Genomic DNA, 11,732 nt, shown 5'->3' on the forward strand with positions numbered 1-11,732 from the left:
TTTGGCATTTTTCACTTAACACATTCAAGTTGTTGATTTTTGTAACCTTAACCCCATATGCTCACTATTTGAGCAGGTTAGAGCATCACTGCTTGCGGATAAGGTTGAGGTGATGGCAGTCCAAACCCTGGCACCAGCAAGCTGGACCAAGCGTACAGTTAATTAAATTACATGCGTCCTTTGCAAGGGTCACTGCCCTAGCCTCCTGATATGGGGAGTTCATGAGGTTAAACCCAATCAGACTCTAACTTTAGGGACACAGCAAATCAATCAATCAAATCAGCCATCCTAAGTCCACTGCTGAACAAAGGCCTCCTTCATAGCATTCCATGATTCACATGACCATGCCATCCTCTGCCACGTCACTCCCGCGAACCTCTCGATCTTGTCTCTCCACCTTCTGTCTGGTCTCCCTCTTCCACACTTCCTATCTCACAGCATCCACTCAGTAATACACTTGCTCCATCACTCATCAGTTGTTCGCACTAACTTACCTGCCCAATTCCTCCACCTCTTTTTTACCTCCTCCACAATAACTTTCACTCCAGTCTGATCTCTCACCCAACTTGCTCTCTTTCAGTCTCTCAGCGTTATTCCCATCACTGATCTCTCCATTCTCCTATGTGCAGTCCTTAGTTACTTCCATCGCCTTTGTTAGTTTCCAAGTCTCATATCTGTAGATTATTGCTGCAGAATGCATTGATTGTACATACATATACCAAGGCTTTTTCCCCCTTACAAGGGAGGTAGCCAAAAAGGAAAAGGCATAGAATCATTCCCACCCATTCCATCCCTGAATACACTCCACACCCCTCCACCCTCCTTCTTCCCTCTTATCTTAGCACCTCCTGGATGACGGGTCATCCCTGCACCTTGTCCACTGCCCTGGGTCAGAAGCAGTGTCGCAAGACACAGCACATCCACAGCAAGGCCACTTCATTAAATCGGCGACCCCCCCTCTCCGTCCCCCCATGCATAACAGGAGAAGACGGGGAGAAATCCCTTCGGGCTGCGTCAAATTTTGCCCACACATACTACCTCACCCCCCATCCCCCCGACCATTCCACCTCATGCATCACAACATCATCCATATACAACCATTCTCCATTCACCCCTGTCTTCTGTCCTCTCCCGTCCTTCCTCAACAGACATTCCCCTCTTCCCCAAAGCCTCCTTCACCCCATCCATCCACCTCATCCTAGGACGTCCCATCATGTTCACTCCCTCCACATCTGCCTTCCATACCTCTTTTACTAGTCTTTCTTCACTCATTCTTTCCATGTGTCCAAACCATCCTAATACTCTTTCATCAACCCTATCTCCCAACTCCCTTTCCACCCCTGTAATTGATTGTAAACTTTACATTTCAAACATAAAGGTAGAGGGCCTCTCAGTATTTTATATTTACCAAACACTTACCAGCCAATTGTAATGTGTCTTTTTATTTCATTATCATGATCTTTCATCACTTTCACCATCTGCCCTAAATAATTATGCTCCTCAACTTTCTCAAGACTCCCCATCAGTTACAATCTCTCTACTTTGAACTTTCGTGTTAAACATTACTTTGGTTTTACTCATATTCATTTTTAAACCTATTTTGAGACTTGTTTAGATCACTCAACATATCTTGCAAGTCTTCTGCTCTTTCTGAAATAATGATATCCGCAAATCTTAGGTGGTTCAAATATTCGCCATTAATTTTTATACCTTTTCCCAACTTGCTCTTCTGAAAATACCTTCCAAGCAAGCTGTAAATAGTTTGGGTGAAATTGTATCGCCTTGTCGTACTCCTTTCTTGATCTTGATCTTTTCTGTATCTTTATGTAGTCGAATTATAGAAGTACCTTTCGCATAAATCTTTTCTTAAACTCTTACGATCTGTCCGTTTGTACCCTGCTTGTGTAGCGAGTTTAGTATTGCTATTTGTTCTATCGAGTCAAAGGCCTTCTCATAGTCTACAAAAGCTAAACACAGAGGTGCATTGTATTCTGTTGTTTTCTCGATTAATTGGTTTATCGCCTGCAAGTGGTCTAGAGTCGAATATCCGCTCCTAAAACCTGCCTGTTCTCTCGGTTGGTTTCCATCTAAAACTTGACTTAGTCTATTTGTAAAGATCTTGGAGAGTACTTTATATACATTTGATAGCAAGGTATTCAGTCAATAGTTACGAAGGTCCTTCTGGTCTCCTTTTTTATGAAGCAAAATCAATATAGCATTGCATCACGCATCAGGGACGCTTTCTTGACATAAGCACTGGGTGTACAACTGAGCTAATTTAATATACCTGCGTCTTTCAACAGATCTATTGATACACCATCTTCCCCAGGTGCTTTTCCTCATTTCATAGTTTTTAGAGCAAATTCTACTTCTTTAATCTATGGTACACTACTAATGTCTACACATGAATTTACTGACTCAACTACGGTCTTCAACGAGTAAAGCTCTTGGTAAAATTCTTCTACTTGTTTTACCATTCTGTCCCTGCATTTAATGATTTCTCCATTTCTATCTTTCAAACATAAAATTTGCTGTCGTCCTAAAGCATGTCTGCACTCGTTTACTTTAATACTTTTACCTTTCTAAATAGTTTCCTCTATTTCATTCATGTTTTTCTTTCTCTAATCTATGTCTTTTATTGATAAGCTTGTTTAGTTCTACTCTTTCTATTTCGTCTCTCCTGCTTTTAATCTGCATGGTCCTTCTTTTTTTAATTAGGTCATTTGTAGCTTTGGAGTATTTGTTTTCTCTAATGTTTTTGTACTTCCTACTTTGCCGATTCCCTAATGATATTCACTAAATTCAAATTAATATCTTCCATGGTGTCCTCGTTTGTACTTACAGCTTCAAATCTATTTTCAATTTCTAACTGAAATTTCTGCATATCCTTAACCTTTGCAAGGCTGATTTTCTTTCTCAAAATTAGTTTATTTCTCTTGGCTCTGAAATTAAATTTAGCTGTGCAACCTACCATTCTATGGTGACTACCTATGTTTATTTTATTCATGACCATAACATTGTTAATGCTGTTGCTCTCATCTCCTAATATGAAGTCTATTTCGTTCTCTGTTGTTCCATTTAGACTTCTCCACGTCCATTTACAACCTACACACTTTTGGAAGAAAGTGTTCATTATCCTCATGTTGTAGTTCTCTGCAAAATTGACCAACATCTCGCCTCTGTCATTTCTTTCACCTACTCCAAACTTCCCAATGCATGTCTCATCTCCCATCTTCTTCCCCACTTTAGCATTGAAGTCTCCTATTACCAACATGTACTTTTTTCTTGATCCATTACTTGATTTAAATCATCATAGAAGGACCAATTTCATCATCTGAACTCTGTGAAGTTGGTGCATAAATCTGAACTATTTTTAGAGTGTACCTTTTACACAGCCTAATCACAATCCAAGCTACCCAGTCAGACAGACTACTGAATTTGACTACGTTACCAGCAGCCTCTCGGTTAATCTAGAATCCTACTCCACTGGATCTTTCTTTGTCCTTACTTCCATAGTAAAACAGGTGGTGACCATCTTGTAATTCTATTAGCTTTTCTTCTGTTCTTCGGACTTCACTCAGTCCTATGATGCCCCACTTGATGTTATCTAGTTCTTCCATTAAACTCTCCAGCTTGTGGTCTTCTGAGAGACTTCTTACGTTGTTTAATGTCCAAGACTTGGATCTGCTTGGACAGTGCTTACATTCGGTGGCACACTGCCCGTAAGCACACAAGGCAATGCGATTGGACCTTTAGGAGACAATGTTTTGATTGTGCTGTTCATGGTTGCTATGAAGGGTGTTTTTGGCAGTAATCTCACCTCCGTGCCAACTGGTTTCTGGTGAGATATTTCTCTGGTGTCACCTTATTCATTATATTCAGTGAAGCCCTATATCTATAGGGTGCCCAGTGGTTCACGCCATCATTATGAAGTACCCCATATATCTATGAGGAATTTCCCTGTTCGCCATCAGGGACATGCCAGTTAGCAGTGGGTCCTGCAAATATGCGTGTGAGCTGCTCTTTGTCTGATCTTTCTTACAAAACCTGTTCAATATGGGTGACCCTGCAGAGATTTTCTCTCTATCAACATTGCTTTTGTAGTCAAGATTCTCAAGCCTATCCACCCATCAAGGTGTCAACTCTCAGATAGGGAGGCAGCAAATGATATATAATAAAGATAGAAATGAAGAGACCATTAAATGCAAAAACAGCATGGTAAAAAGAGAAGAATTTTACAAAAAGCTTTACTCATCAAAGACCATAGTTAGGTCAGTAACTTCATTTGTAGACATTAGTAGTGTACCAAAAGTTACACAGGATGAAGTAGCATTTGCTTTAAAACATATGAAATGAGGAAAAGCACATGGGGAAGATTTATATCGGCACATCTGAGAGATGCAGGGAAAAAAGTTTAAAGTAAGTTAGCTCAGCTGTACATCAGCGTACAGCATTCATGTACTGGAACCATTCCTGAATCATGGTGCAATGCTATAGGGATTTTATTTCATAAAAAAAAAGGAGACTAGGAAGACCTTAGTAACTACCAACTGATTAGCTTATCAAATGTATAAAAAAGTTTAGATGGAAATCAACCATGAGTAGGCAAGCTTTAGTAGATGTCTTACTGGTGGTTGAGCAGTAGGTTCGAGTCCTGCACACAACTGTCATAAAAATTATTCTGAATTCAGTTTAGTAGCAGATATTCAACTTCAGACCATTTGCACGACAATGAATCAATTAGTCAAGAAATCAAAAATATAAAATAGCCTCCTTGTTTAGCTTTTGTAGATGATAAGCCCTTTGACTTGGTAGAACAAATAGCCAAACTACTCTGTACAATCATGGTGCAAACAAACACATTGTAAGGGTTCTAGAAAAGATTGTGAAAAGTACTGCTGTAATTCGACTACATGGAGATCAAGAAAGGAGTACAGCAAGGTGATACAATTTCACCCAAACAGTTGCTTGGAAGAGATTTTCAAAAGGAGTTGGGAAAAGAAAGGTTTGAAGACTAACGAAGAATATTCTAATCACCTAAAATTTGCAGATGACATTATCTGAACAAGGAGTCTCGAAGTAGGTGTAAAGATGAATAAGAGTAAAGCCAAAGTAATATTCAACATAAAAGTTCAAAATGAAGATATAATTATAGTAAGAGTCTTGAGGAAATTGAAGAGTATAATTATTGAGGCCAGATGGTGAAAGTGACTAAAGATCATGATAATGAAATAAAAAGGTGTATTACAATTAGTTGGAAACCATTTGGTAAGTATAAGAAGATCATGAGAGGTTCTCTACCTTCATGCTTCAAGCAGAAAATCTACAACCCATGTATAATGTCAGCCAATATATACTAAAACGAAACTTACAAACTGATGAAGGCAATGGAGTCCACAAAAGAGAATAGAAACATCAAAAGTGGGAATAACACAGAGACAGGAAGAGAGCAAGTTGGGTAAGAGAATAGATTGGAGTGAAGAATATTGTGGAGGCTTTGGTAAAAGAGAGGAAGTGAAATTGGTCAGGTAACTTAGCACACATAAATGATGAGCCATGGAGCAAATGTGTTACAGAGTAGACACCACGAGATGGTTAATGTAAGAGATGCAAGAGGGAGACCAGACAGAAGGTGGAAGTATGAGTTAGAGAAGTTTACAGGAGTGGTGTGACAGAGGTTGGTGCAGTCATGTGAATCATGGAATGGTATGAGGGAGATCTATGCTCAACAGTGGACTCAGAATGGCTGACTGATTGAGGGTGGTGATATAGGGATCAAGTAGAATGTGATTAACACCACCCCGTACCATATCCTGTATTGGGACACCGACTGCATGGTAATATGAAGCCAATACTTTAGTGACCATTTTGGGGCAACCATCCAGATCAGAACTGCACATCATTCTTCTATGTCAACATTAAAAATCTCTGCAGTTATAGGTCAGCTTTAATGGTCCACTGACAGGACTAGCCCAATCTCATGAGGGGCGATACAGCCTCTGTACCTTACCACAGTGGCTTAGTCCGGCTTGGTGAGATTGTATGTCTGGTGAGAAGTGCATGTGACATTTTGGTAAGTTGGAGTGGCCGTGGTTTTGAATGAAGTCAGAAATCGGTGTAATCAGTTGGATCATACTGAGTAGGTGCAAGTATGAAATCTCTACTCACTCACCATCCCACTCCCACAAGGTGGGAAGTGAGAAACCCCTGATAGGGAAAGCCCTGTCAGTTGCAGCAAACCGCTGGATTTTTTAGACCAATGTTTGGATGGCCTTTCCATCTGGCCAGGGTTGTCAGGAACCAATGCAAGAAGCACACAGAGGATCCTGGGAACTGAACTCCTGATCACCTGGTCATGAGTTTGATACACAACTCCTTTATCAAATCTGGATAGTGTGTGTTATCAAACAGCTACATCTTGTGCTGGCATTAATCAATTGGCTATTCTAAGTCCACTGCTGAACAAAGGCCTCTTTCATATTGTTCCATGATTCATACGACCTCCAACCTCTGCAGCATTCACTCTTACAAACTTATCTCTCTCGTTTCTCTACCTTTAGTCAGCCTTATATGTACCAACAATCCCTGGATCCACTGGTTGCAGGAGAGCTGCAGTGTGTGGTGGAGGATAATTATTTCTATGTCGACAACTCAATCTTTTGTGCTCTGAGTGTGGGTGGGGGGGCTTTGTCTAACACTAGAATAAGTGAATGGCTGGATTATTTGCTGCTACTTAATCCCTCAGTGCTGGTGACATGCAGTTAAACCTCATTGAAACAGGGCTTGTTTAGTAGCCACTTAGTGCTAGCAACTTGTAAACTATGCCTCTCCTTGCCCAATGTCAACAAAAAGTTAGTAAACTTTCCTCCAAACTATCCTAATGTCAGCACACTTCCCCTTGGGTAAGTTAACTTGCAGATAGCATTTGCAGCTACTAAACTAGCCCCATGTCAATGTGGTTTTAGTAACATCAACTGCTTAAGGTAAGTCATCAACTACACATTGTTATTGGCCTTTCAGATCATAGGTAAATATTCCGTATTAAAGCCTGTAAGTGCTCGAAGGTTCTCCAAATGGTAAACATAGACTTACAACTGAAGTCTCCAGTTACATTATTATCCTATCCTTTAACACCTGGGGCAGTCTTCTCCTTTGAAATAAAATAGCATGACAACATTCTCATTCAGTTAAATGCAGTTTCATAAAAATTTATCACCCATTTGCTAGAATAACCACCTTTTTCAGTGCACTTCTTATAAGCTTGAAAAATTTGCAGCAGGCATGTTGGAGTTAGCATCCTCACTGGTCATCAGGGGTGCAGTGCCAATTTGACAGGTGCTAGAGCTTTGGAGGGCCTAACAAAAATATAACTACAAAATATTGTAATATGATCAACTTGTTAATGTAAATACTAATATTTTCCTGCTGCCATCAGTCATCACCCACAAGCCATCATCCTTTCTTCCTCTCTCCTTTCCCCTGGTGGTGATCATGGAGGTACACAGGAGCATGTAGCATCTGGCACAGTCACCCTCTACAGTGACAGTACCTGTGTTTCTTAACCTGGGGTGCTAGCATTCCCTAGAAGTGCTGAAATCCATTTTAGGGGGTGCTGGGAAGTGCTGAATACATGGCATTACTTCACTTTCCTTTATCCTTCTAGTAATCAGATATTAACCAGAGTTAGGTGGTGCTAGAATGCCTATGACTGACTACAGGGGTGCTAGGGTTGGAACAGATGATCCTTTCTCCACGAGAAGCTAAGATAAGAGGGACACAAATGGGTGGTAGATGGGAGTGGGTGTGTGTCTTGATTGGCAATCTCCATTATAAGGGGGGAAGAGGCCTTTGGTATATAGACAGACGGAAAGATAGACTGACATGATTGTCTTTGCCATCAAACTAATGTTTATTTCTCCTGCCTTCTTCACTTGGGCAGTATTCTTTATGAATGTAGGAACAGTATACAGAACCAAGTTGAGGAGGTGGGTGGTAGAGCGCCTCACCTACTTCATGATAATTAACAATTTACAGTTTTTGTTAGCAAGCTTGCAGAATATGACATGTGGATATGAAGTTATATTCAAGCTGGAGAGAAGTCAGAAGCACAAGCCTATAGTTCTGTTGTTTATTCCATACCGAGTTACAGAGATACAAAATAACAAACAATGGTACATGATTCATACACATGGGAGAATGGAACAAATGTAAGGCACACTAGATTATTTGTAATCTTATTTAATCTTATTTGTAATCTTATCTTTTTGGCTACCTCCCTTGGAAGGGGGAAAAAGCCTTGGTATATGTATGTATGTATGTATTTAAGGATACATTGTTTCAACCGTTTTCACTCAAAATTTACGGATTTCCTGAACCCTTTTGTGTTTCACTTTGGACAGAGCATCACTGACAGGGTGCTTGCAATCAATCTGTTGCCCCTACCCTTTCTTGTACAAGACCTGCTGCCTCCAGGAAAAGGCAACAGTGCCTGGACAGGGCCATAAGTCACTTGAAGAAGAGATATTGTACTGTTGTCAGGGAATTGTTAGTATGAGGTATTGGAGTGCGAGGTGATTTGTGTCTTCAGTGTGGCAGTTGCATCTTGGGTAGTTTGAAGCTGTGGCTCACAAGCTCCCTGAGTCAGTCACCAGCTCAGAAAAACTTGACAAGTTTAAAAGGAGACTGGATAACCGTTGGAAAGAACAGGAGCAAAGATTCAGTTATTAGGCACATGTAGCCATCACACGTTGCCAATGCAATACAGTGAGGGGTGATCTAATAGAGGTAATGGTTCAAGGGCTAAGGGTGATGCAGGTAAGGTTATCATATTAAGACAGTAGGGCAGGACTCATAATAATGACCATTGGACAAATTTAGGTTTAAGAAGGAAAGAGGGAAGAACTGGATTATCAACAGAATGGATAACGAATGGAATAGATTTAGTAATCATGTAATGAATGCTGAAACAAAGGGTTATTTTAAGAGAAGATAGCTTGATGGACAGGGATGATGGGTGGTAATGGACATGGAACTGCCTAGTGTAAACCTTATGGTCTCCTGCAGTCTCCTCAGGGACTAAAGGCTTTATAAACCTCTTCCAGAAAGACTTCTGTGAGTATGGCCCAGGGTGTTTACACAGAGCATCAAATCAGGCACTATCCCAATGCGAGAACACAGTAGACTTAACCGCTGGTAAACACAGCTACGTGCCTTTTGACTTGGCTACCTCCCTTGTACGGGGGAGAAAACCCTTGGTAGAGGTACATTTTTAGAAATGCACACCTAAACGATATAGCAATAGAAAATTAGATATTAACTTTGCAAGTTATAATACATCTTTCTTTGCGGAAATCAATAACAGAATATTTTGTTAAAAGTGATGTACTAACGAACGTAGCCGCGACGAGTGCTTGAGACTTCATCTTTGTTTTGATAGATGAGGAAGTCGAAGAAATGAAAGTATGATAAATTGGTCTAACCTACCCTGCACTTAGTAATACGGTACCTGTAATGCTAGAGGTCATCAGAGTCGTCGTCGTCGTCAGGGATATTGACGGCCGGTTTTAGCATCCTATCGGACTGGAATCTAGGATATTTGGGCCACGAAACTGCAACCTAGGACATTTGGGCCACCTGGGGTGGATTTATGGGCCACAAAGTAATTTTTCTTTTTGTTCCCTTTCAATATATTACTAAATATTTTATATAAATTTGTTATTTTTGTGTTTTATTACTGTTTTTTTTTTTTGTTTTTTTTGCATTTTATGCCTTTTTGCAAGTACTCTGTCATAAAGTGTTTTAGCTCTAGTTTATCGACCGTCGCAACCCCTGTGGAGCTCTGTATATAAACCTAGCCTGTCAAGAGATGCCATATCACATTCACTGGGCTATTCAACCATGCCAGCTGAGCTGGAAGTCATCACATCATCTAGAGGGGACCAGATTATCTGGATGGCTTCATGTACACCAAGAAGCATATTGCCAAGTCAGTTGATGAGATCGTTTGACGGTGTGTCAAACGTTCCTCTACCCTCAAGTGCCCTGCTCTCATCAAGGCCACCAAGACTGTCAGTGAACCTCGGGTTGTGTCGGATCACAACCACCTCGTTGATGCAGTTGAATGCCAGGTGGAGAAGACTCGCCAGTACAAGAAGAAGAAGGCTGCTACCACCAACGACCGTCCCAACCAGACCCTCTCCTTCACGGTTGCAGAGCTTCCAGAGGAGGTCAAGGCACGCATGCCTAAGACCGACTCTACGAAGCGTGCCCTGCGTCGCATCCGGGCTGAGCACCGTCCGAGGGATCCTCAGTCTCTGCAGGATCTGGTCATCACCGGCGACTGGGCATCCAACCTCCACTATGACAACGGGCAGGAAGCAGATGAGCGCGTCATCATCTTCACCACCCCACTTCATCTGGAGGAGCTAGCAGCTTGTGACGACTGGTGCATGGATGGCACCTTCGTTTCTCCAAGACTCTTCACCCAACTCTACATGACCCAGGGTCGGTCCCACGGCGTCTACCATCCCTTGGTCTGCGCCTTGCTACAACGCAAGACACAGACCAGTTACGAGACGCTTTTCCGGGTTCTTGAAGAGGGTGGCTGTGATCCCAGCACAGTCATCATCGACTTCGAGCGGCCTGTGGAGCTGGCCCTGCGGGTGGTCTTCGGGGAGGAGGTCCAGGTCCGGTTCTGCTTCTAGCACCTGAGCCAGTCCATCTGGAGGCAGATCCAGGGCCTGGGGCTGGAGAACCTGTACGAGTCTGACGACGAGTTCTGCCTGTTCTGCGGGCAGCTGGATGCCCTCGCCTTCCTTCCCCCAGAGGACGTCAACTCAGGCGTGGCACACCTACGCTCCACCATGCCTGATGATGCTGCAGCACTCATTGAGTACTTCGACTCAACCTACGTTTCCGGCCAGCTCCGCCACCGTCGTGACGTCCACTCCAACGCCAGGCCTGGAGTCATCAGGCCAGTGCGCTTCCGCCGCACGCCGCCCATGTTCCCACCTGAGAAATGGAACATGCACCAAGCCACCCTCAACAACCAGCCCAGAACCAACAATGTCTGTGAGGGCTGGAACAACAAGTTCTTCAGCCTGGTGGGACACTCAAACCCCACTGTCTGGAAGACAGTTGAGTGCCTGCAGGCTTGAGGCTGCCACCGTCGATGATGTCCTGCTTCAGGAGGAGCGTGGGATCCCCCCCTTCCAAGCGTGGGAAGATGGTGTACCAGGAACTTCAGGTCCGCCTCCACAACCTTGTGCTCGACCTCAAGACAGGCAAGAAGACCATCCCTGCCTTCCCTCGTGGCATAAGCCACAATCTCCGCGGAGGACAGCCCAACTTGTAAATAATTGTGTTGTATTGTGCTTGTATTTTGTACATTTTACTGTGATTTTTTCACTTGATTTCTGTAAATATATGTCCAATTTATGCTGTGATATTGAATAAAACAGTTATATTAGTAAAAAAAAATTGTAGTCACGTTTTATCCCATGTCCCAAATCTGCCACCGTGGTCCAAATATCCGTTCAGCATCGGACTGCGGGGTGTAGAGGAGTTTCATAGCTTCAAGAAAAACATGAAGCTCAGCTCCGTAGCACTATTTAAAAAAAAAAATGCGTCACATGGAGTGGGAGAACACCCGGTAGTACCGGTACACAACGTAGTCAAACTGACATTGACAGACTAGACAGACGATAAAATGGTGTGTCTCACCTCCGTTCGGT

General features: G+C 42.4%; 1 pseudogene; it reads left to right on the top strand.

Annotated features, from left to right (window-relative positions):
• Positions 1–7,740: 7,740 nt before the first annotated feature.
• Positions 7,741–11,421, top strand: LOC143041143 (uncharacterized; annotated as a pseudogene).
• Positions 11,422–11,732: the final 311 nt, after the last annotated feature.

Source organism: Oratosquilla oratoria, chromosome 30 (genome assembly GCF_046742065.1).
Source record: "Oratosquilla oratoria isolate Oo_2021 chromosome 30, ASM4674206v1, whole genome shotgun sequence".
In the NCBI taxonomy this organism is placed as follows: Eukaryota; Metazoa; Arthropoda; class Malacostraca; order Stomatopoda; family Squillidae; genus Oratosquilla; species Oratosquilla oratoria.